Raw genomic sequence first — 21629 nt, 5'->3', positions numbered from 1 at the left:
CTTCTTATAGTATAATTCTTGCCACAAAGAACATCATAATTAGTGTAAATAAAAATGCTATAATGTTAGAACATTTTATTATTGCACTGGTGCTTGTTAAACACATATTTAAAGTCACTGATAAGAGGCATGTGTGTGTACCCAACAATTACCAGCCAGCTCCCAGTAGTGCTGCTTCTGAGACTATCAAGGTATGCTATTCAATAAAAGATACTAATAGAACAAAGTAAACTTGATAATTGAAGTAAATTGCACTCGACCAGCTCTCCCCTAGTGTGAATTGGGAGTGGACAATTTATAATGATTAGACATGTGCATTTGGCGGTTTCTGATACCTCCAAATGAGGAAGGAGGCGGCTGCTCAGGCCGTTCGGTTATTGTTGGAGCCTAATTTATTGTTGTGAAACTGCAACATAAAGCTCCAGTTTCACAACAATAAATATGGCTCCGAAAATAGCCAAACAGCATGAGCAGCCGTCCCCTTCCTCATTCAGAGGTATCATAATCCGCCAAATGCACATATCAAATGACTGATACTTGCCTTTAATTATCAGTGTCATAGGTTAACTCATTGAAGAGTCCTTTGACTACTCATTGAATCTTAATGGAAACATACTAAGTACTACCATATACATAATATACCATAGAAATGTTTCATAGAATGTCAGAATTTTAAAGCTTTTTCTCACGCTACAAAGAAGATTAACAGTTACATTTTTACGTCCCTATGTCTGATATAAAAATAGGCAATTTAATAGAATCTAGCCCGCTACGTTAAAGGGACAGAAAACACTTTGAGATTGTATAATAAATAATTATGTGTAGTGCAAATTGTTTGCAATATACATTTCTTTCTAATTTTGCCACCTTTTTTGTAGCTTAAGTCTGAAAATTAAATTTTTCCAATTCAGACAACTGGAAGAGCACATTGCAGGCATTACAAGTCTAAACCTCGCACATATATGTCCCTAATTGGCTACAGCAGAGGTTATCAGATAATAACTGAAAAACAAATTATGTTTTGCTTACAAAATAAATGGGGCTACCCCTGTCTACTCCAGGGACAAGTCTGGATAAGCTCATCCAACAAAATGCAAATGGTGGCAGGAGTGTGGCTATTGAAAAAAAATTGCTGCAAACAAGGTGCAATCAAAATAATTTCAAACTCACCCATTATGTGCAACAAATGGTGTAATTACAAAGTTTTTCTGTTCCTAATATTTTATTCTCTGTTCTACTGTGTGTGTGTGTGTGTGTGTGTATATATATATATATATATATATATATATATATATATATATATATATATATATATATATATATATATATATATATATATATATATATACACGCAGGGCTAGATTACAAAGGGAGCTCTAAATTTATTGTGCGCCCGCAAGTGATAATTAACCAGCCATTACAAGTGGCTGGTTATAGCTACCGCAAGCTTGTGGTAGCCATTAGTGCTACGAAAATTAACCAGAGATTCGATCTCTGGTTAATTTTCTTAAAGTGCCCCAAATGCCCTCAAAATAGAAGGCATTATAGTTAATTTTCTTAAAGTGCCCCAAATGCCCTCAAAATAGAAGGCATTATAGTTTTTTTTATTAAAAAGGAAAAAAAGTAGCATTTTTTACTAAAAAAAACAACTGCACTAGGCAGTTTTGGGGCTTTAAAGTTGATGGGGGGGAGTGGGGTGTCTTTACATTGCGGTCTATGGGAATTGCAATTTAGTTGTAATACAAAGCTGAAAAAGATATTTAGCGCTCCACTTGTAATCTAGCCCATAGTGGTTTCAACAAAAATGTTGCCAGCCTGGTGGAGGCAGTTTTCTAATAGTATATCATTTTCATTATCGATAGCACAAATTAATTGCATAGTTTAATATAAATATATTTAATGATAACATTTAGCCAGGTGATCAGTAAAATCAGCCGGTTGGTGCACCCACTTAAAAGGTCCTGTGAGAACACTGATATATACAGTCATTGGTCACAATATTAACACCTCTGCAGACGGACATTCAGTTGCAATCACTACCTCATTCTAAAATATAGTACTTAGTAATATTTCATCCAGGTTACATTTAGCACCATTTGTTCTCCCATTTATCTTGGAACAATTCCTAACACCACCATATCTCAGTACTTCTGTATACACAAGCTGAAACTTGTATGCGTGTTTACGCTCATCCCTCTCTGCAGATTGCTATACGTACAAATTAAACTCAGATGAATACAGACCTTTTGGAAGGCTCACATCTTGTTCAGAGTAGCAAAGCATTTCCTAATTGGAAGATTCACAGTTGTTAATCTTAGGTAAGTAATTGTGTTTTCCTGCTTATCACATACAGCACAGTAGGACACAAGCGTACACTTGACAACAGGTAGTCGCTGCAAGGATTTGACCCCTTTTAACATGCAATTTCAAATCCGGTGTGTTCTCAGATATTTGCTTATTTGAGTGACAGTTTTGAAATATATAGACGTAACTGTGTTATATTAACTTTAAAGATCGTGTTGCTCCTTCAGCCATTTAAAAAAAAAAAAAAAAATTACTGTGTTTTTATATAGTAGCTGCTTGTCCTGCAGCTCATTTTCAACCCTTTATCTTGTCCTATGCTTAGGATAGGACTCCAAGCTGTCTAAAACATAATTGGCTTCTATCAACACTCCTTGTTACTCTGTGAGTGCACTGCACATTGAAAATAGATCATTTAAAGGGACACTCAAGTTAAAATTAAACTTGCATGATTCGGATAAAGCAGGCAGTTTTATACAACTTTCAAATTTATTTTGATTAACTAAATGTGCACAGTCTTTTTATGTTTAGACTTTTTGAGTCACCAGCTCCTACTGAGCATGTGCAAGAATTCACAGACTATACGTATATGCATTTGTGATTGGTTGATGACTGTCACATGATACAGGAGGAGCAGAAATAGACATAACTTTAAATATTTTCAGGAAAAAAAACTGCTTCTTATTTGAAGTTCAGAATAAGATCTATTGCATTGTCTTTTTATCATGCATTTGATGATTATGCAAATCTACTATGTTGACTGGTCCTTTAAGTTCTCTTTAGTTTAAAAGGACATTGATGTCATGTCACATCTAAGTGAAGACATTTTTAAATTGATTGCCGTTTTTATTGCTGTTTCTGTGATAAAAAAAACTGTAATTCTTGTGTGGAGTGTCATGGTTTACCAATAGAGCAATGTGGGTTTTCATTTACAGCCAATGAGTTTCTGTTCCACAGATTAACGTGCACTTCCTGTTAGCTTCCAAGTTCTCAATGTTTTTGTGCAGAATTTTTTTTTAGCTTCATATGAATGCTGTAACTTTTGACGTTAAAGGGACATAAAAGTTAAAATTGAACCTTCAAGATTCTTAGTTTAGTTCTATTATTAAATTTACTTTGTTGGCATCCTTTGTTAAAAAGCATAACTAGGTAGGTAGATTCAGCAACAGCAATGCCTAATTGGGAGCTATGGTGGTGATTGGTAGCTACATGTACAGTCGTATGCAAAAGTTTAGGCACCCCTGACAATTTCCATGATTTTTATTTATAAATAATTGGGTGTTTGGATCAGCAATTTCATTTTGATCTATCAAATAACTGAAGGACACAGTAATATTTAAGTAGTGAAATGAGGTTTATTGGATTAACAGAAAATGTGCAATATGCATCAAAACGAAATTAGACAGGTGCATAAATTTGGACACCCTTGTCATTTTGTTGATTTGAATACCTGTAACTACCTAGCACTGATTAATTGGAACACACAATTGGTTTGGTGAGCCATTAAGCCTTGAACTTCATAGACAGGTGCATCCAATCATGAGAAAAGGCCAATTGCAAGTTGTTGTTCTCTTTGACTCTCCTCTGAAGAGTGGCAACATGGGGACCTCAAAACAACTCTCAAATTACCTGAAAACAAAGATTGTTCAACTTTATGGTTTAGGGGAAGGCTACAAAAAGCTATTGCATAGATTTAAGCTATCAGTGTCCACTGTGAGGAACAAAGTGAGGAAATGGAAGACCACAGGCACAGTTCTTGTTAAGGCCAGAAGAGGCAGGCCAAGTAAAATATTGGAGAGGCAAAGGATGGTAAGAACGGTCAAAAACAGCCCACAGACCACCTCCAAAGACCTACTAAATCATCTTGCTGCAGATGGTGTCACTGTGCATTGTTTAACAATTCAGCGCACTTTGCACAAGGAGAAGCTGTATGAGAAAGTGATGCGGAAGAAGCCTTTCCTGCACACACGCCACAAACAGAGTCGCCTGAGGTATGCAAACGCACATTTGGACAAGCCAGCTTCATTTTGGAAGAAGGTGCTGTGGACTGATGAAACAAAGATTGAGTTATTTGGTCATAACAAGGGGCGTTATGCATGGCGGCAAAAGAAAACAATGTTCCAAGACAAACACTTGCTACCCAGAGTAAAATTTGGTGGATGTTCCATCATGCTGTGGGGCTGTGTGGCCAGTGCCGGTACTGGGAATCTTGTTAAAGTTGAGGGTCGCATGGATTCCACTTAATATCAGCAGATACTTAAGAATAATGTTGAGGAATCAGTCACAAAGTTGAAGTTACGCCAGCGCTGGATATTTTAACAAGACAACAACCCAAAACACTGCTCAAAATCTACTCTGGCATTTTTGCAGAGGAACAAGTACAATGTTCTGGAATCGCCATCCCAGTCCCCAGACCTAAATATCATTGAAAATCTGTGGGGTGATTTTGAAGCGGGCTGTCCATGCTCGGCAACCATCAAACCTAAGTGAACTGGAGATGTTTTGCCAGGAGGAATGGTCCAAAATACCTTCATCCAGAATCCAGACACTCATTACAGGCTATAGGAAGCATCTAGAGGCTGTTATTTCTGCTAAAGGAGGCTCTACTAAATATTGATAAAATATTTCTATTGGGGTGCCCAAATTTATGCACCTGTCTAATTTGGTTTTGATGCATATTGCACATTTTCTGTTAATCCAATAAACCTCATTTCACTACTGAAAGATTACTGTGTCCTTCAGTTATTTGATAGATCAAAATGAAATTGCTGATCCAAACACCCAATTATTTATAAACGAAAATAATGGAAATTGTGCCTAAACTTTTGCATACGACTGTATATGCCTCTTGTCATTGGCTCACCCAATGAGGCCAGCTAGCTCCCATTAGTGCATTGCTGCTTCAATAAAGGATAGCAAAATAACAAATTAAATGTGATAATAGAAGTAAATTTGAAAGTTGCTTAAAACTGCATGCTCTATCCGATTCATAAACGTTTGACTGTGACTATACAGTACCTTTAATAGAGATTTTCATGGACCCTTCTGTAACAAAAAATAAATAAGTGCATTTCTGCTTTATTAGATATATGTTCAACCCCCTCCATTATGGAACATTCTGATGTTTATGGGAAGCATGGACACAGCTTTGGAAGGTGGCTTGCAGGCATATGAAACATCACACTATGAGCATTGCATCATTGCTGATAAAGCTCTGAGTCACTGCAGAACAAGTATCAAAGTCTCACAGATTTTTTTACAATGTTACTTTTAGCTTCAGAAGTTTATCTTAAACAAATATAGGTTTCCTCTCTGTCTGCTCTAGCATTACATCAGAGAATATCTGGCTTCGGGACTGAACGCTAAATCTATGTGTAGTATTATTCTTTATTTGTAGAACTCCAACATTTGCACAATACAAAGTGTTTGTACCTCTCTCAGATGTGACCCCAACACTTGTATAGCTTGTCCTTCCAAACCGATTTTAGTGTTTTCTTTAAGGCAGGCAGGCAGGCATGTTGTTTAGTTTCCTTTTCCGCAAGCATTTGTTACTGGATTGAATTCAGTGTGTAAAACTCTGCGGGAGCGGTTAAGGTCACTGGAGCCGCTAAATAAACAGTGTTGCTTTCCAATGAGTGAGCTCATGTTGGCCAAGATTAGAAACCAAAATTAACTCATATTTAAGTAAGTATGACTTCCATCAAATGTGTGAGTACATACGTTTCAAGTAAAACTGCCATCTATTGAGTGTATTTTTGTCATAAACAGTTAGCGTTGCCATTCTAGGATGGAGCTCTGATATGGTTATATGCAACTGTCATCCAATAAGTGAGCTCTGCTACTACAACTGTACTTAATTGCTGGAGCTGAAATGAGATACATTAAGTGTGTGAGCTCTTACACAGACAAATCTCACTGCGTTCCAGTAAGTAGACAAATCCTGCTCCCATCCAGTGACTGAGCTATCACATACCCATCTCTGTCTGAGCCAGTGAGTGAGATCTTAAATAGACTGCTGTCCGAAGAATAATCTTTAACATAGGCAAATACAACTGCCATCCAATAAGTGAGCTCTTATATAGGCAAATGCAACTGCCAACCAATTAATGAGCTCTTATATAGACAAATACAACTGCCATCCAATGTGTGAGCTATTATATAGGCAAATGCAAATGCCAACCAATGAGTAAGCGCTTTATATAGGCAAATACAACTGCCATTCAATGAGTTCTCTTATATAGACAATGTATCTGCCATTCAATAAGTGAGCTATTATATAGACAAATATAACTGCCATCAAATGAGTGAGCTATTATATAGACAAATACACCTGCCATCCAATGAGTGAGCTATTATATAGGCAAATGCAAGTGCCAACCAATGAGTGAGCTCTTATATAGACAAATACAACTGCCATACAATAAGTTTTCTTATATAGACAATGCATCTGCCATTCAATAAGTGAGCTATTATATAGACAAATATACCTGCCATCAAATGAGTGAGCTATTATATAGACAAATACACCTGCCATCCAATGAGTGAGCTATTATATAGGCAAATGCAAGTGCCAACCAATGAGTGAGCTCTTATATAGGCAAATACAGCTGCCATCCAATGAGTGAGCTCTTATATAGGCAAATACAACTGCCATATAATAAACCAACTCTTATACAGATTAATACAACTACCATATGATAAGCAAGCTCTTATACAGGTACAAATCCCCAAATCTGGAATTCCAAAATGCAAACTTATTCTGAAATCCAAACTTTTTAATTAATAATTTAAAAAAGTAATAATAAAATTATAAAGAATTACTATTTTCCCCTGCCTGTAGGCAACATTGTTCTCTGTGTCTTTGGTTTGGTTTTTGTCTTTGTCTTCGAAAATGCAAATAATAGTCTATATTTATTTAATATAACAACTGTTTCCTTTTTAATTACAATACTGTACTATCTTTCTGATACTATGTATACAAAAGTATTACAAATTATATAAAACTACCTTTAGTTTGCACGTATAATCTATATTATGACATGTAAATATTGCCTAAATGACATAAGATATTGTTGTTTACACTTGGTTCCATCCCCTCTCCAAACTTTCCCAATTTTATAGATGCAAATATTCCAAAATCCAAACTATTCTGAAATCCAAACCGTTTTCCGGTCCCAAGTAGTTGGAATACTGGGTTTTCTACCTATATATACAAATACAATTGCCATATCATAATTCTTCTTTTATGTAGACAAATACAAGTGCCATCCAATGAGTGAGCTCATACATACAATTGGCATCCAATGAGTGAGCTCTGATGTAGACAAATATGTCTGCCAGCCAATAAGTGAGCTCTTAAACTTAGACAAATACGATGGCCATCCATTTACTGTTTCTACCTGATATCATTGAGTTAGAAATAGTGTGTACAAGTGCATTCAAATATGGATCTCTTACATCAGCTGCCATCCAGTAAGTAAAAAGAACAGCTAGTATTCAACTTCTATCCATAATAGCTTCAGCTATTGTTTCTACCTACAAAGTCACAAACTCCCTACTTGCTTTGCTTATAACCAAGTTAAAGCAAACACTTCTGTGCATGTAACTGTCCATACTAAAACATGTAGTTCTGGTGTAAGTCATGATTTTGTTGTGCAGGAATAGCCAAGACCTGAACATCATTTTATACAGTTTAAGTGTAAATGATGTGCAATTTGACTAACCCTCTTCATATTAAATCCTTATGCTAGTGTGGAGAGGTGGAGAGTCAAGGTCTTATATCACTTAGTGATATTTTCCTCTTGTTAATTTGATGACTAAATTTAATACCCCAACCATGAGATTGCTTTGTGTGAGTCATATGACTATGGTAATTTCACCATTTATAAAATAAAGGATAAGCGAGGATCACTTTCCAGAGTATTAACGTACGGGTTATAGATTTACTAGCCTGTAATATAAGATGTAGGAAGGATATGACTGTAGGTGCAGCTGCCATAAGACTAAACCCTGAGCTTGCCGTCTCTGTGAACGTCCAGTCATTTTGATACCAAGGTTGTCATTCTCCAGCGTGGGCTAAGTAAACTGCTAACTGTTTCAAATGGCTTTGTGGTCTCTCTTCATTTTGACGTGGCCGAACACATAGCAGGAAGCCTGTGGGGAACTGAAGCCAGAGGTTATTTTAGCACATGTAGCATTAGATTTGTCACATTACATTAGTGGAAGGAAAGTTACAACTTGAAACTTTATGTAAGATATATAGATAGAAAATCATATGTATATGCTGTATATACTAATTTGTTCCTTCTGAAAAGGTCTGTATTGCTTGTGTAACTGAGCGTTAGAGATTTGCATTTGAAAACTATTTTAGTGTTATTGATGCGCCATAAGACATTTCTCATTTTGTCCTCTTTTCTGTTGTAGCCCTCGCTGCCTTATCCCTGACACTGAAAATAGAACACCTTTGACGTGGAAGGGAGAGCGCATAAGGTAAGTTGTCTGAGATGATTATATTAATTACTGTTGAACTTAAACCACTGAATTTAAAAGGGTGTTGACACCTACAAACTATTTAGATGTCTGATATTTTGGGGTCAGATGGCAAATAATCCTCCCTGAACTATATCTGCCTTAGCAACTGTAAGTATTGCTTCTTTCTCAGCCTTTTAGTACATTCTATAGCAGCTCAGCATTTCTCTAAGCCATTCTATTCTATCTCTTAAAACAAAACTTTAAGATATGTGTGTATCACAGGGACACTCAGGTTTTATTAAATTTTCATTATTCAGATACAGCATGCAATTTTAAACAACTTTCCAATTTACTTCTATTAAAAAAAATGTGCACAGTCTTTTATATTTATACTTTTTGAGTCACCAGCTCCTACTGAGCATGTGCAAGAAGTCACAGACTATACATATATGCATTTGTGATTGGCTGATTGGTATCACATGGTACAGGGGGAGTGGAAATATACATAACTTTGAAATTAGTTAGAAAAAAAATCTACTACTCATTTGAATTTCAGAGTAAATGCTATTGTAGTGTCTTGTTATCTTGCATTTGTTGATTATGCAAATCTACTGTGTTTACTGGTCCTTTAGGGAGATTCTTGCATCACTTTTCATAGAAATATAAAGCTGAAATGGTAATAAATCATGGGGGCTAATTGATTCAGCAATGATAACAACTGCCTTATTTCTGAATGCAGTTTTTTTTTTTTTTTTTAAGGGACAGTCAAGTCCAAAAAAACTTTCATGATTCAAATAGGGCATGTAATTTTAAACAACTTTCCAATTTACTTGTATCACCAATTTTGCTTTGTTCTCTTGGTATTCTTAGTTGAAAGCTTAACCTAGGAGGTTCATATGCTAATTTCTTAGACCTTGAAGGCCGCCTTTACTACAAGAGGGCATTAGTTCATGTGTTACATATAGATAACATTGAGTGTGCGCACGTGAAGTTACCTAGGAGCGAGCACCGATTGGCTAAAATGCAAGTTTGTCAAAAGATCTGAAATAAGGGGGCAGTTTGCAGAGTCTTAGATACAAGGTAATCACATAGGTAAAAAGTATATTAATATAACTGTGTTGGTTATGCAAAACTGCGGAATGGGTAATAAAGGGATTATCTATCTTTTTAAACAACAACAATTCTGGTGTTGACTGTCCCTTTTAATAGATGTTCATGACAAGTACAGTCAACAATTTCATTTTATCATAAATGTTGGAAAAGTGCTGAATTGTCCCACAGATTCATTGGATGCCTGTGATATGTGAGTTATTTCAAGGCTTTCTAATGGATTGAAATCACTTTGCCTTCAAACATCCTTTAAAAGCCATTGAAGGGTTTTGTATGAACACCTCCCATCCATCACTGTCGAGTGTTGGAAGGTCTGCCTGCTATCCCACCCGTGTTTTCCCCAGTTAGAGCAAATGCAGAGTCTGTCCAGACTCTGCCCCAAAAAGCCTCTGGGAAATGTTGGGAGGTATAGCATGGGAATTGTGAGTGGAAGAACGAAGGCCAATGTTTTATGGTTAATTTGTGTAGTTTGGGAGATGTTGTTTCATACCTCTCAGCATTTCCCAGGGTTTTTCTGTAATGCAGGAGGTTAAACAGCTTGTAGGAAGTGGCCAACAGGCATTTTGTTCCAGGTGTCCAGTATTTTAGCAGGCTGTCCAATAAAATCTACAAATAAAATACTGGACACTTAATTAAATGTCCAGTTTTTAAAGTGCTGAGTGTCAGTTAAATGTAGAGATCTATGCCTCTATTCATTACAAATATGTCCCTGAAAGAAATGACACTGTGCCGACACTGATCTGTGTTACTGACAGCCAAGAAGGGTAAAAAGTGTGTTACTTGCAGTCATGTGAGTGTTAATCACTGTATGTGTGATCTTGCCAGTGTACGTGTGTTACTTGTAGTCAATGGAAAAATTATTTATGTGCAAGTTACTACAGTATTAGCCAACCAGATAAAATGATGGCTCAATTGGGAAAAATAAACACCGGGGGGCGCCACATGCCGGGGAGGGTGCTCCCTCTCTCTCCCAGGGACCCTTCCTCCGGACGGAGGCCAGGGGAGGCTCATGGGGTGTGACGCGTTCTCTACCAGCCATTGTGTGACCCCCACCTACCACTTGTGCCCAGTCACCTACAGATTGTATTTTTATAGAGGATAACTGGAAACTCTAGCTTTCCCCAGAAGCAGGGCTACAAGTGTACCGTGGGTAAGACCACATCAGGAGGGCGGAGTTAGGGACCTGTCTGGCAGGCTGTGGAGATGGCTCGCAGTCCTTTAAATTGCGGACAATGAATAGCTGTGGACTGGTAGCGGGCCAGATCTACCAACAGAACACTGAACATTTTGGCTTCAAAATATGGAAGTTTTCATTTGTTACGATCCTGAAAGGAGCAATGCCCTAAACCCGCCACTCATGATATGACTGCTCTAAGCTGTTATAATCATGTTAATGGTAAACTGTTGCTTCTTTTACTTTTTAGTAAATCAGTTTAAGGGCCCCTGAATTAAACAAAATGGAAACGTGATGTTAGCCCACAGTGCCTTAATTACATGACTACTATATTCAGGCAGAAGTGTGGTACAAGGCATTAGGGAGGAAGTCAAAACACTTTCCAAGACAAATGTTAATATTGAAGATGAGTAGGTCAGGTTTTATGTAAGCTGAGACACTACCTCTGAGATCATGCTCCTTATTTAAATTGCTTAACTTGGATTTTGCAGTGCATGGGAAAAAGGTGTCTATTTATGAACATCTCGAGATCAGAAACAACCTAGACAGCCTCATATTATTTTACAGTAGTCAGTGTCATTAGAACACATTGCTCCCAGCAGGGACTGAGCCCTTAAACATCTCATAGCAGCGGCTGCACCATTAAGCATGTCACTGTCATTAGCACGCTTAAGGTCCTAGCAGGGAATGACAACTTAAACATGCTACTGCCATTTGTACATTTTTATTCTTGCAAAGATTCAAACCTTAAACACGTCATCTTTGCTCTTTTAGGGACTTAAAATGATCTAAAACACCCTGTAATTACTCAAATTTCTGTGTAGTGTTTCAGTAAAACAACTGAAATTAACTGAACAGATTTACACCTTGTTTGCTGCAATTGTTTTTCATTGTAAGCTATTTATAATCAATAATGGTGTCATTTGAAAAAAAATCACCTCCCTTGGTTCTCAAACACCACCTTTATGTTTGTCATCGGCTGATGTTATGGGGACATTTTATAAACTAACAGGAATAATAAGCTTGAAGGAGCTAAGGGAGATTCTACTGTCTAGTTAGCTTAGGAGAGTGGTCTAGTTACATTATATTCATAATTAATAGCCATCATTGTCTCCGGGGGCCTTTTATCTCCGGGCATGACCTGGGCAGCCAAGTGATATAAATCCATAACCATGCTTCACTAAGAATAGCAACTGAATGGAGGTTCTGAAAGAAGCAGATTAACCTTCTCCAGTGACACAATAGAGGAGCAAGAGAAAATGATGTCCCTCGTCAAAGAGGTGCAGCTACTGTTATACCCATGTTACCTTCCAGAGCAGCTTTCATACAAGAACAAAGCCAGAGCAAAAAATAACTATTTGTATATGGCATATTGAAAAGAACAAAAAAACAGTTAATTACATAACTGATAACGAACTGGTTGATATTCTTTATTCTACTTCTAAAGCTTACAGGTAGGTGTCACTTACCTCCTTTCACATCTGACAGGTGACATCATTGGTAGTGGTATTATTTAATTATAGTGTTTCTTCCGGTTGGACAAATCAGTGGTTGTCTTGTTATGACAGCAGCTAAAGCTTGTTACCCTCGTTCTCCTGAAACTCCAGATAGTGCTGCAAACATTTTCATGCAGGACCACATATGTAGTTATCAATAACAGCTGGGCTTTAGAGTGTAGTGGCAGAAGTAGTAGGAGGCGGGGCTAACACATAAACTGAGGAATGCTGCTTAACCAAGATAGTTCCTGGCTGTGAGGCAAAGTGTTGTGTTTACAAAGATGTTCAATTTAAAATGATTGTGTTCAAGCTGATCTGAACCGGGACTTCAACAAGGGTAGCTCCAGAATGGGCAGAATTTAGTCTGACCTAGTCAGTTCACTCAGAGTATTAGGGTAGTCCAGCAGTCTGTCTAGGAAGCCCTGTTTTATGATGTGATTTTTACCCATGATGCAGGCAGCTATCAAGCATCTTTCTGTGCAAATTGCATTGCTATGATCCCTGTGCAATTTCATGTTACATCTGTGGAGTATCATTTGAGCACTGTGCTGCTAGTTTGGGTATTGAGGCAATGTTTTAGGATTATAATTTATTTGTACAGCACCAACCGATTCCACAGCTCTATAAACATAGGTGCATTATGCTATAGTTTATTTCCCATTGGCTGTCTTTCCCATCATTCTCTCAAACTTATCATCACAAAGCCAAAAAAAACAAAACAAAATATAACAATTACAAAACCCTTAAAGTTATAGTAAATTTGCTATGTATTGAAAAAAATATCCTGAATCTCTATTTTTTTTCAATAAGAGTTTAATTCATAAAATGTTTTTGTAGATGCCCAAATGTCTATTATTGATTAAAGGGATTTGAAACTGCATTTTTTTTTTCTTTCATGATTCCGATAGAGTATGTGATTTTCAACAACGTTCTAATTTACTTGTATTTATTTTTTTGTTTGTTGTTGTTATTATTATTATTATTATTATTATTATTATTATTATAATACTTTATTAAGCGCCAACATATTCCTCAGCGCTGTCCATGGATACAATTCATTTAAATAAAACAATACAAGACTTGTAAGATACAGGACAAAATTTACAAACACATACAGGAGGGATTGAGGGCCCTATTCCCGTGGGAATTTACAATCTAGAAGGGTAGGAGGTTAATACAGAGTTAGATGAAGAAAATGTTAGGTAAGTTAAATTAATTTATTATTGAGTTGGGTGGTAGGCTTCCCTGAACAGAAAAGTCTTCAGGGAACATTTAAAGGAAGAAAGATTAGGGCAAAGCCTGACAGCACGAGGGAAAGTGTTCCAGAGGGTAGGTGCTGCACGAGAGAAGTCCTGCAGTCTAGCATGAGAGGAGGTGATAGTTGCGGATGCAAGGAGCAGGTCATTGTTGGATCTTAGTGGTCGGACTGGAGTATACTTGTGTATTAGAGAGGATAGGTAGAGTGGAGTGGCGTTGGTGAGAGTTTTGTATGTAAGGGTGAGAATTTTGAATTTGATTCTGCTGTGAATGGGGAGCCAATGAAGGGACTCAAAGAGAGGTGCAGCAGATACAGATCGACAGGAAAGGTGGATCAGCCTGGCATAGGCATTTAGGATGGATTGAAGGGGGGAGAGGCGGGAAAGAGGAAGGCCAGCGAGTAGGTTATTGCAGTAGTCAAGTCGGGAGATAACAAGGGAGTGGATTATTTGCTTTGTGGTGTCAGTGCTCAGAAAAGGGCGAATTTTGGAAATATTGCATAGATGATTGCGGCAGGATGTAGACAGCGATTGGATATGGGGGACGAAGGATAGGTTTGAGTCAAGTGTGACTCTGAGGCAGCGGACTTGGGGCTATGGGGAAATGGTGATGCCGTCAACAGGGATAGAGAAGTCAGAAGTCGGCGTAGAGCTTGAGGGGGGGATAAGAAGGAGCTCAGTCTTGGACATGTTAATCTTTAGGTGGTGAGAGGCCATCCAGGAAGAAATACCAGATAAGCAGTTGCTGACATGAGAGAGGACAGAGGGAGAGAGAGCAAGGGGTGGAGAGGTAGATCTGGGTGTCATCAGCATAGAGGTGATATTTGAAGCCATAACTGTTGAAAAGTTTACCCAGCGAAGAAGTATAGATGGAGAAGAGTAGAGGACCCAGAACAGATCCTTGAGGTACTCAACAGACCGAGGCATAGGAGAGAAGGAGTCGCCGGCAAATGACACAGAAAAAGACCTGTGAGAAAGATAGGAGTGACTCCAGGAAAGAGCAGTGTCATAGAGGCCAAAAGAGCTAAGGGTCTGTAGGAGGAGGGGATGGTCAACTGTGTAGAAGGCAGCTGAGAGGTCAAGTAAGATGAGTATAGAGTAGTGGCCAATATTTTTAGCAGAGAGAAGATCGTTTGTGACCTTGGAAAGGGCAGTCTCAGTTGAGTGTTTTGGGTGGAATCCGGATTACAGTGGGTCAAGCAAGGAGTTGGCGGACAGGAAGTGGCTTAGGCGATTGTAAACTAGTTTTTAAAGGAGTTTTGATGTTAGTGGAAGCAGTGATATGGGGCGGTAGCTTTCTGGAGAATTAGGATCGAGGGAGGGTTTTTTGAGTATGAGAGTGACTTTTGCTTGTTTGAAAGAAGATGGGAATGAGCTGGTAGAGAGAGATAGGTTGAAGATGTGGGTAAGAGCAGGAGTGAGGGTGGAAGACAGGGAGGGTATTAGATGGGAAGGGATAGGGTTGAGTGGGCAGGTAGTGAGGCGTGAGGAAGATAGTAAGGAAGAAACTTCATTCTCAGTGGCTGGATGGAAGATACAGAGGGTGGCAGAGGGAGTAATTGGGCCTGTTGTTGGAATATTGCAGGTTGGTGTTGGGATGTTGCTTCGGATTGTACGTGTTTTGTTTAAGTAGTAGTCTGCCAGGTCTTGAGAACTAAAGACTGGTGGGGGTGGTGGAGCAGGTGGGTAGAGGAGAGAGTTAAAGGTGGAGAAGAGTCGTTTAGGGTTTGAGGAAAGCGTAGCTATGAGAGAAGAGAAGTAAGTTTGCTTGGCTAAGTGAATGGCGGAAGTGTATGAACGAAGAATAAACTTATAGTGTATGAAATTGGGTTCAGAGTGAGTTTTCCTCCAGACACGCTCAGCAGTACGAGATCATTTTTGCAAATAGTGTGTTTGCTGAGCATGCCAGGGCTGTAACTGACGGTGTGGTGTTTTGCGCAGCTGGGGAGGGGCAAGTGTGTTTAATGCAGAGGAGAGAGTTTTGTTGTAGTGGGCTGTAGCGAGATCAGGGCAGGTTATAGTGGAGGTGTGAGGGAGGAGATTTTGAATGATGTTTGAAAATTGGAGCGGATCCACAGCATGTGTATTTCTACAGGTGCGGGGTTGGCATGGAGAAGTGGGTTTAGCTGTTGCATTAATATTATAGGTGACCAGGTGATGGTCTGAAATGGGAAAAGGGCGACAGGTGGTGTCAGATATAGAGCAGAGGTAGGAAAATACCAGGTCGATGGAGTGTCCATCACAGTGAGTCGGGAATAGGGTGGATTGTGAGAGACCGAAGGAGGATGTGAGTGAAAGAAGTTTAGAGGCAGCAGGGGCAGATGGGTTGTCAATGGGAATGTTGAAGTCCCCCAGAATTAGGGTTGGTATATTTGAAGAGAGAAAGTGAGGAAGCCAGGCAGCGAAGTTGTCAAAGAATTGGGAGGTTGGTCCAGGAGGGCGATAGATGACTGCCACTTTGAGGGAGAGGGGGAGAACAAGCGAATACAGTGGACTTCAAAGGAGGAGAAGGAAAGAGATGGGATTGGAGGTAGGTATTGATAAGTGCAGGAGGGGGAGAGCATGATGCCAACACCGCCGCCGCGTTTCTCACCTGGCCTCGGGGTATGGCTAAAGTGAAGACCACCGTGTGTGAGAGCAGCAATGGAGACAGTGTCAGAAGGAGATAGCCAGGTTTCTATAATTGCTAAAAGGGTGAGAGCATTTGATATAAACAGGTCATGAATGACTGTAAGTTTGTTGCAGACAGAGCGAGAGTTCCATAGTGCGCAGGTGAAAGGAGTGTATGCGTGTGGGATGCATTGGATGGAAATGAGGTTATGTGTGTTGCTTTTATTAAAGTTTCTATATGGAGTGCGTGATTGGGTAATGGTGGGAATGAGGGTGGGCCCAGGATTTGGAGAGATGTCGCCTGATGCTAATAGCATCAAGATGAAAAGTAAGAGTAGGTGAGAATGAGATTTATAGCAGTGGGGGCATTTCTGTGAGGTGGTGCAGTTTAGTGACATAGATTTTAAAATAGAAAGTAGTTTGTGAGAGCTAAGGTGAGGAAAGGAGAGAGGGGCCTATATAAACTGCATGTGGAGAAGGGTAAGGCATGAGCAGCTGAGCCTGCTTGTGGAATAGACATGAGACTGATAAAAGAAAAAGCAGCCCTGAAAACATAGCAGAATGTTAAGTGCAAAAGATTATTCAAATTAAAATATTTTGCTTGCCTCAAATCTTCCTCAAATCTTGTTCAATTCTTGTCTAATTCTCAGCGCTGTCACTTAAAGATGGTCACTTAGAGAGATGGAATACTCAGCAAACGCTCAGGCCCCAGCCTCTTGTTATCTTTTGTTGAAAGGTAGGGATTCATGCTTAGAAGCCTGCCCATTTCTGGAGCACTATATGGCAGCAGTTTTGCAAGAATGTTATCCATTTGCAAGAGCACTAGATGGCAGCACTATTTCCTGTCATGTAGTGCTACAGACACCTACCTAGGTATTTCTTGAACGCAGAATATCATGGGGACAAAGCAAATTTGATAACAGAAGTCAATTGGAAACTTTTTTAAAGTGGTACACTCTGAATCACAAAAGTTAAATTGAGTTTCATATCCCTTTAACAAAAAAACATGGCATTGCATAACTACTCATACGCTCAGATCTCAGGGCTCTGCAACACTGTGTTTTGTTTTAGGTTTTTTTGCGAGCTGTATGGCTAGAATGTTTATTGGCTAAGAGTTTGAAATGAGACCTTGAGAAAACAAAGCAGCGGGGAGGGGGGGGGGGATTATTAGATCAATAACAGAAATTAGTACATCTACAATAACATTTTATGAATAATCTGCTATTAAAAACACAGAGATTGAGGATCTTCTATCAATATATATTAAAAGTTTTGCTGCTGGTTATTTATAGATAAGTGTTGTTACTATGCTAGTAATCTGTTTTTTTATGAAACCATTATTAGATATGAAGGGGAAAATGAAAACGGACAAAACTTTATTTTTTTTTACTCCCATCAGTTAATACCCCAATCACTGAGCATCCATCGTGAACACACCGACACCCCTATGTTATTTTTGTCGTAGCGGCTAATTAATGGGTGTAAGATCTTTCTACGCCACAATAAAGACGCTGCCTAGAATAAAAATGAATTGGAGAAATTTCTCACCTTAGTGAATAGACACAGTTGTTTCTTTTTTTTTTTGGAATGTTGTTTCCTATTTAACAGACTCATAATTTGTGGTTATGTCGCCCCATCATCCAGGAACTGTAGGCTGCCCCCAAAATCCTCTCCCACGCCCGCCTCAGCTTTGTAGGTTATCAGGCTTTTATGAGAGTTGGCAGAACATGTGATGAATTAATCCATTTAATCCCACTGAGCTACAGGCTTGTTCATAGGGGTACAGAAAAGGTGCTGCTCTCAGCCTAAGTATAAGGTGATAAGCGGCTTCCCGGCATTGAGATCTGCAAGGCTAATCTAGGTCCATTAACTGGGAAAAAAGTGTGCAGATAATTTAAGGCAGACTATGGAGCAGATTGATTAAAGTTAGCAACCAACAGTCATACAGTCAGGGATTTAAACAGAATACAAGCCTCTTCAGCAACCATGGGGTTAAAGAATGTTTTTTTTTCCAATATGACTTATTTACAGACATTGCAAAAAGTTACTGCTGACTGAATCATTGGCATTATTTATTATTGGTTATAGATATATAATGTGCTAAGGAATTTGCTTAAATAAAGAGGTCTTTGCTTTTTCTTCTGAGTAAGCACATTTTTTTTATTACATTTTTTAATTCTGATGACTGCATTCATTTTTGGAAACAAATTAGATAATTGTATTCCTCATATTTTCAGATTAAGTTGCAGATTTGTTAAATTAAAAAGGAATAATTGTAACTGCTGTGTTCAGCCATATAAATGATCAGCTGGGTCCTGCCTTCTACAACCCCAACCAAAAGAGGCCTAAGTGTGCCAACCAGACAGATTCAAAACTACTAGAAGGTGATAAAAGGACAAGTCAAACACAACTGCCTAATGCTGCTAATGTCTGACTCACAGATGGAAAATACAGCAAGACATCCCTGATAAGCAGAAGATAATGCCTCTTCCAAAGAGAAGGGCGACTTCAAGATTCCCACGATGCCAGTACCCCCCCCCCCATGCTCACCCACTGCACATTAATGTGCCAACGATAATGAAGAGCAAATGTAGGACAAGTATATATATGTTTGTGTGTTAAAGGGAAATTTAACTGTTAAGTACAACTTCAGTAGCTCTTTTTAAAGCCGTTGTATTATTTTAAACTTTTGTAAAGTTCTTCATCTTTATACTGAGCGCTGCCATCTTGGTACGCACGTATTGTTGCATCCTGTGACAGCAGTGCACTTTGACGCTTCAGAGATGCTGCTGGCTTATTGACAGTTGTACCTTTCACTTCGATTAACTTGTTACTAACAAATATAAAAAAAAAGCCCTCAGGAAATGCAGTCTCTGAAAAAAAACGTACATCTCCTGCTCTGTATTGTGCACGCTAAACTGAGGTGCATGATACAACATGTCAAGAAAACAACATCACTGATCTGTGATGTGTTGTCACAGAGTACACGAATAATAAATTCCAAGATGGCAGCTCCTAGAACTTCCCTAACCAGCATTTGTAGAGTTAAAATAAGAAAACCGCTTTAAAGAGAGCTGGAGGTACGGGAGGAAAAACAGTAGCAACAGAGTTTATCTCCCTGTGTTTAGATTCTGATTGGCTGTATTAATAAGTGTGATTGATTGTGTATTTGTATGACTTGACCAGACATAGATACTACACTCAAAAAGCTATGACCCTTATATATCTGCAAGTGTTTCGAATTCTACTAATTTTCTGTAATGTAGTTCCCTTTATTTCTTATTTACTGTAATTGCCATAAACAGGGATTTTACTGCATAACCCTTGAAATTTAATCTAAACCTTTTGATTTAGGACCTGATGTGCAAAAACTCACCGGCATGAAGAGAAATCATGCAAAATCTTTTTTTAAACCTTATATTGTAATATAGGTGTCTCTTCTTCACATCCAGAAACCTGCATGGCTAGATAAACAATTCTCAAGCGAAAATTTCTTGTGGAACCTAACAGTATTGACTAGGCTTTTTATATCATTTCACCAGATCAGAGGGCATTAGATCAACATTCCAATAGTATTGTATTTGTTTTCTACAATAAGGTGTTTCCTTTCTCAACTGACTAGTAATATATATTTCCCCTTTAGGACCAGCGACGCACCATGTACGTCGCTGTTCTGTCTATGGGAATTAAATTTTTAATAGCGCTGTCTCACCGCCAGCGACAAGACCACACTATTTCCAATGGCCAGCAGGAAGGAGTGAAGGTAAAACTGTGCAGTCACGCCCCTCAAGGCAATACCCGCGTTATTATACTCAAGAAAACCCTCAACGACCAGGGATGTACATGGTACGTTGCGGTCGTTAAGGGGTTATTTATATATATATATATATATATATATATATATATATATATATATATATATATATATATATAGAAGAGTGTGAGACAAAACAAGCGCCCAGAGGCACACTTCGTGTAGTACGTTTAGATAAATAACTTATACTTTAACAGTTGGAAAAAATCCGCTCTCACCTGATTCAACCTCAGCTTATGAGGTATGTAATAAGCGCTTCTGTTTATATACTCAGGTCTCGTATCGCCCTCCTATAGGTCCTCAGGTCTCCAGTTCCTCCTTGGAGTCTGCAGAGTGTTCCTGGATCTCTGCAGCCTATATCTAGAAGGGGACTTGCATTCAATCTTGGACGATCACATGAAGAGGACCTCCTTGTTGCCGAAGACTGCCCCCCGCCGGAAGACTGCTCTGCACCTCCGGGAAGAAGATAGAATGTGACCCTGCGATAGAGGAAGATGGATCCGCCTGGATGAAGACTTTGCTCCGTCTGGGCTGGGTGGCGTGCAGTTACTGACGGAGCAAAGTCTTCATCCAGGCGGATCCATCTTCCTCTATCGCAGGGTCACATTCTATCTTCTTCCCGGAGGTGCAGAGCAGTCTTCCGGCGGGGGGCAGTCTTCGGCAACAAGGAGGTCCTCTTCATGTGATCGTCCAAGATTGAATGCAAGTCCCCTTCTAGATATAGGCTGCAGAGATCCAGGAACACTCTGCAGACTCCAAGGAGGAACTGGAGACCTGAGGACCTATAGGAGGGCGATACGAGACCTGAGTATATAAACAGAAGCGCTTATTACATACCTCATAAGCTGAGGTTGAATCAGGTGAGAGCGGATTTTTTCCAACTGTTAAAGTATAAGTTATTTATCTAAACGTACTACACGAAGTGTGCCTCTGGGCGCTTGTTTTGTCTCACACTCTTCTAGATCACTAAGAGGAACCTTGCCCTGCGGGGGATCTTTCTTCTTCTCTCAGACGAGCAGCCTACTCCTCCACAGCACACAGGAACTAGCATTGTGGATATTAATGAACAATATACATCCATAGACTTGCCATACTTGACTGAATGAGACTGTTTGATGCTTAACTAGCAAGGGTCCTGCATATACATATATTTTCCAGTAGTGGATGGGAAGATATATTAAGACCAACAGCACACTCATAAACTTCTAGCGCTGATCTTTTTTATTTCTATCATATATATATATATATATATATATATATATATACAGGTTGACAAATTTGCCCAGTGCTAGTGGTCCCTTGAAATTTACTAGTCGCCTACTTTTTCAACTCCAAATTTTCATGGTGTCATACATAAACTTGTAATATGCAGTTATACATCTATTTGCTGCATGACT

At 38.9% G+C, this 21629-nt stretch overlaps 1 protein-coding gene across 7 annotated transcripts in view; it reads left to right on the top strand.

The window, feature by feature from the left end:
- SEMA6C (semaphorin 6C) overlaps positions 1 to 21629 on the top strand; it is a 319680-nt gene that overhangs the window by 87561 nt on the left and 210490 nt on the right. For 5 of the 7 annotated variants that reach the window (XM_053704899.1, XM_053704904.1, XM_053704930.1 and 2 more), the window contains exon 2: positions 8725 to 8790. The gene's annotated coding sequence lies outside the window, so the exon portion shown is untranslated. Of the gene's footprint in view, positions 1 to 2248; positions 2319 to 8724; positions 8791 to 21629 lie in introns of those variants that run through there. The other 2 variants (XM_053704917.1, XM_053704926.1) reach the window with 2 other exon arrangements.

The sequence above is a fragment of the Bombina bombina genome, chromosome 1 (assembly GCF_027579735.1).
Source record: "Bombina bombina isolate aBomBom1 chromosome 1, aBomBom1.pri, whole genome shotgun sequence".
NCBI lineage: Eukaryota > Metazoa > Chordata > Amphibia > Anura > Bombinatoridae > Bombina > Bombina bombina.
This window is presented reverse-complemented; position numbering and strand designations above follow the sequence as displayed.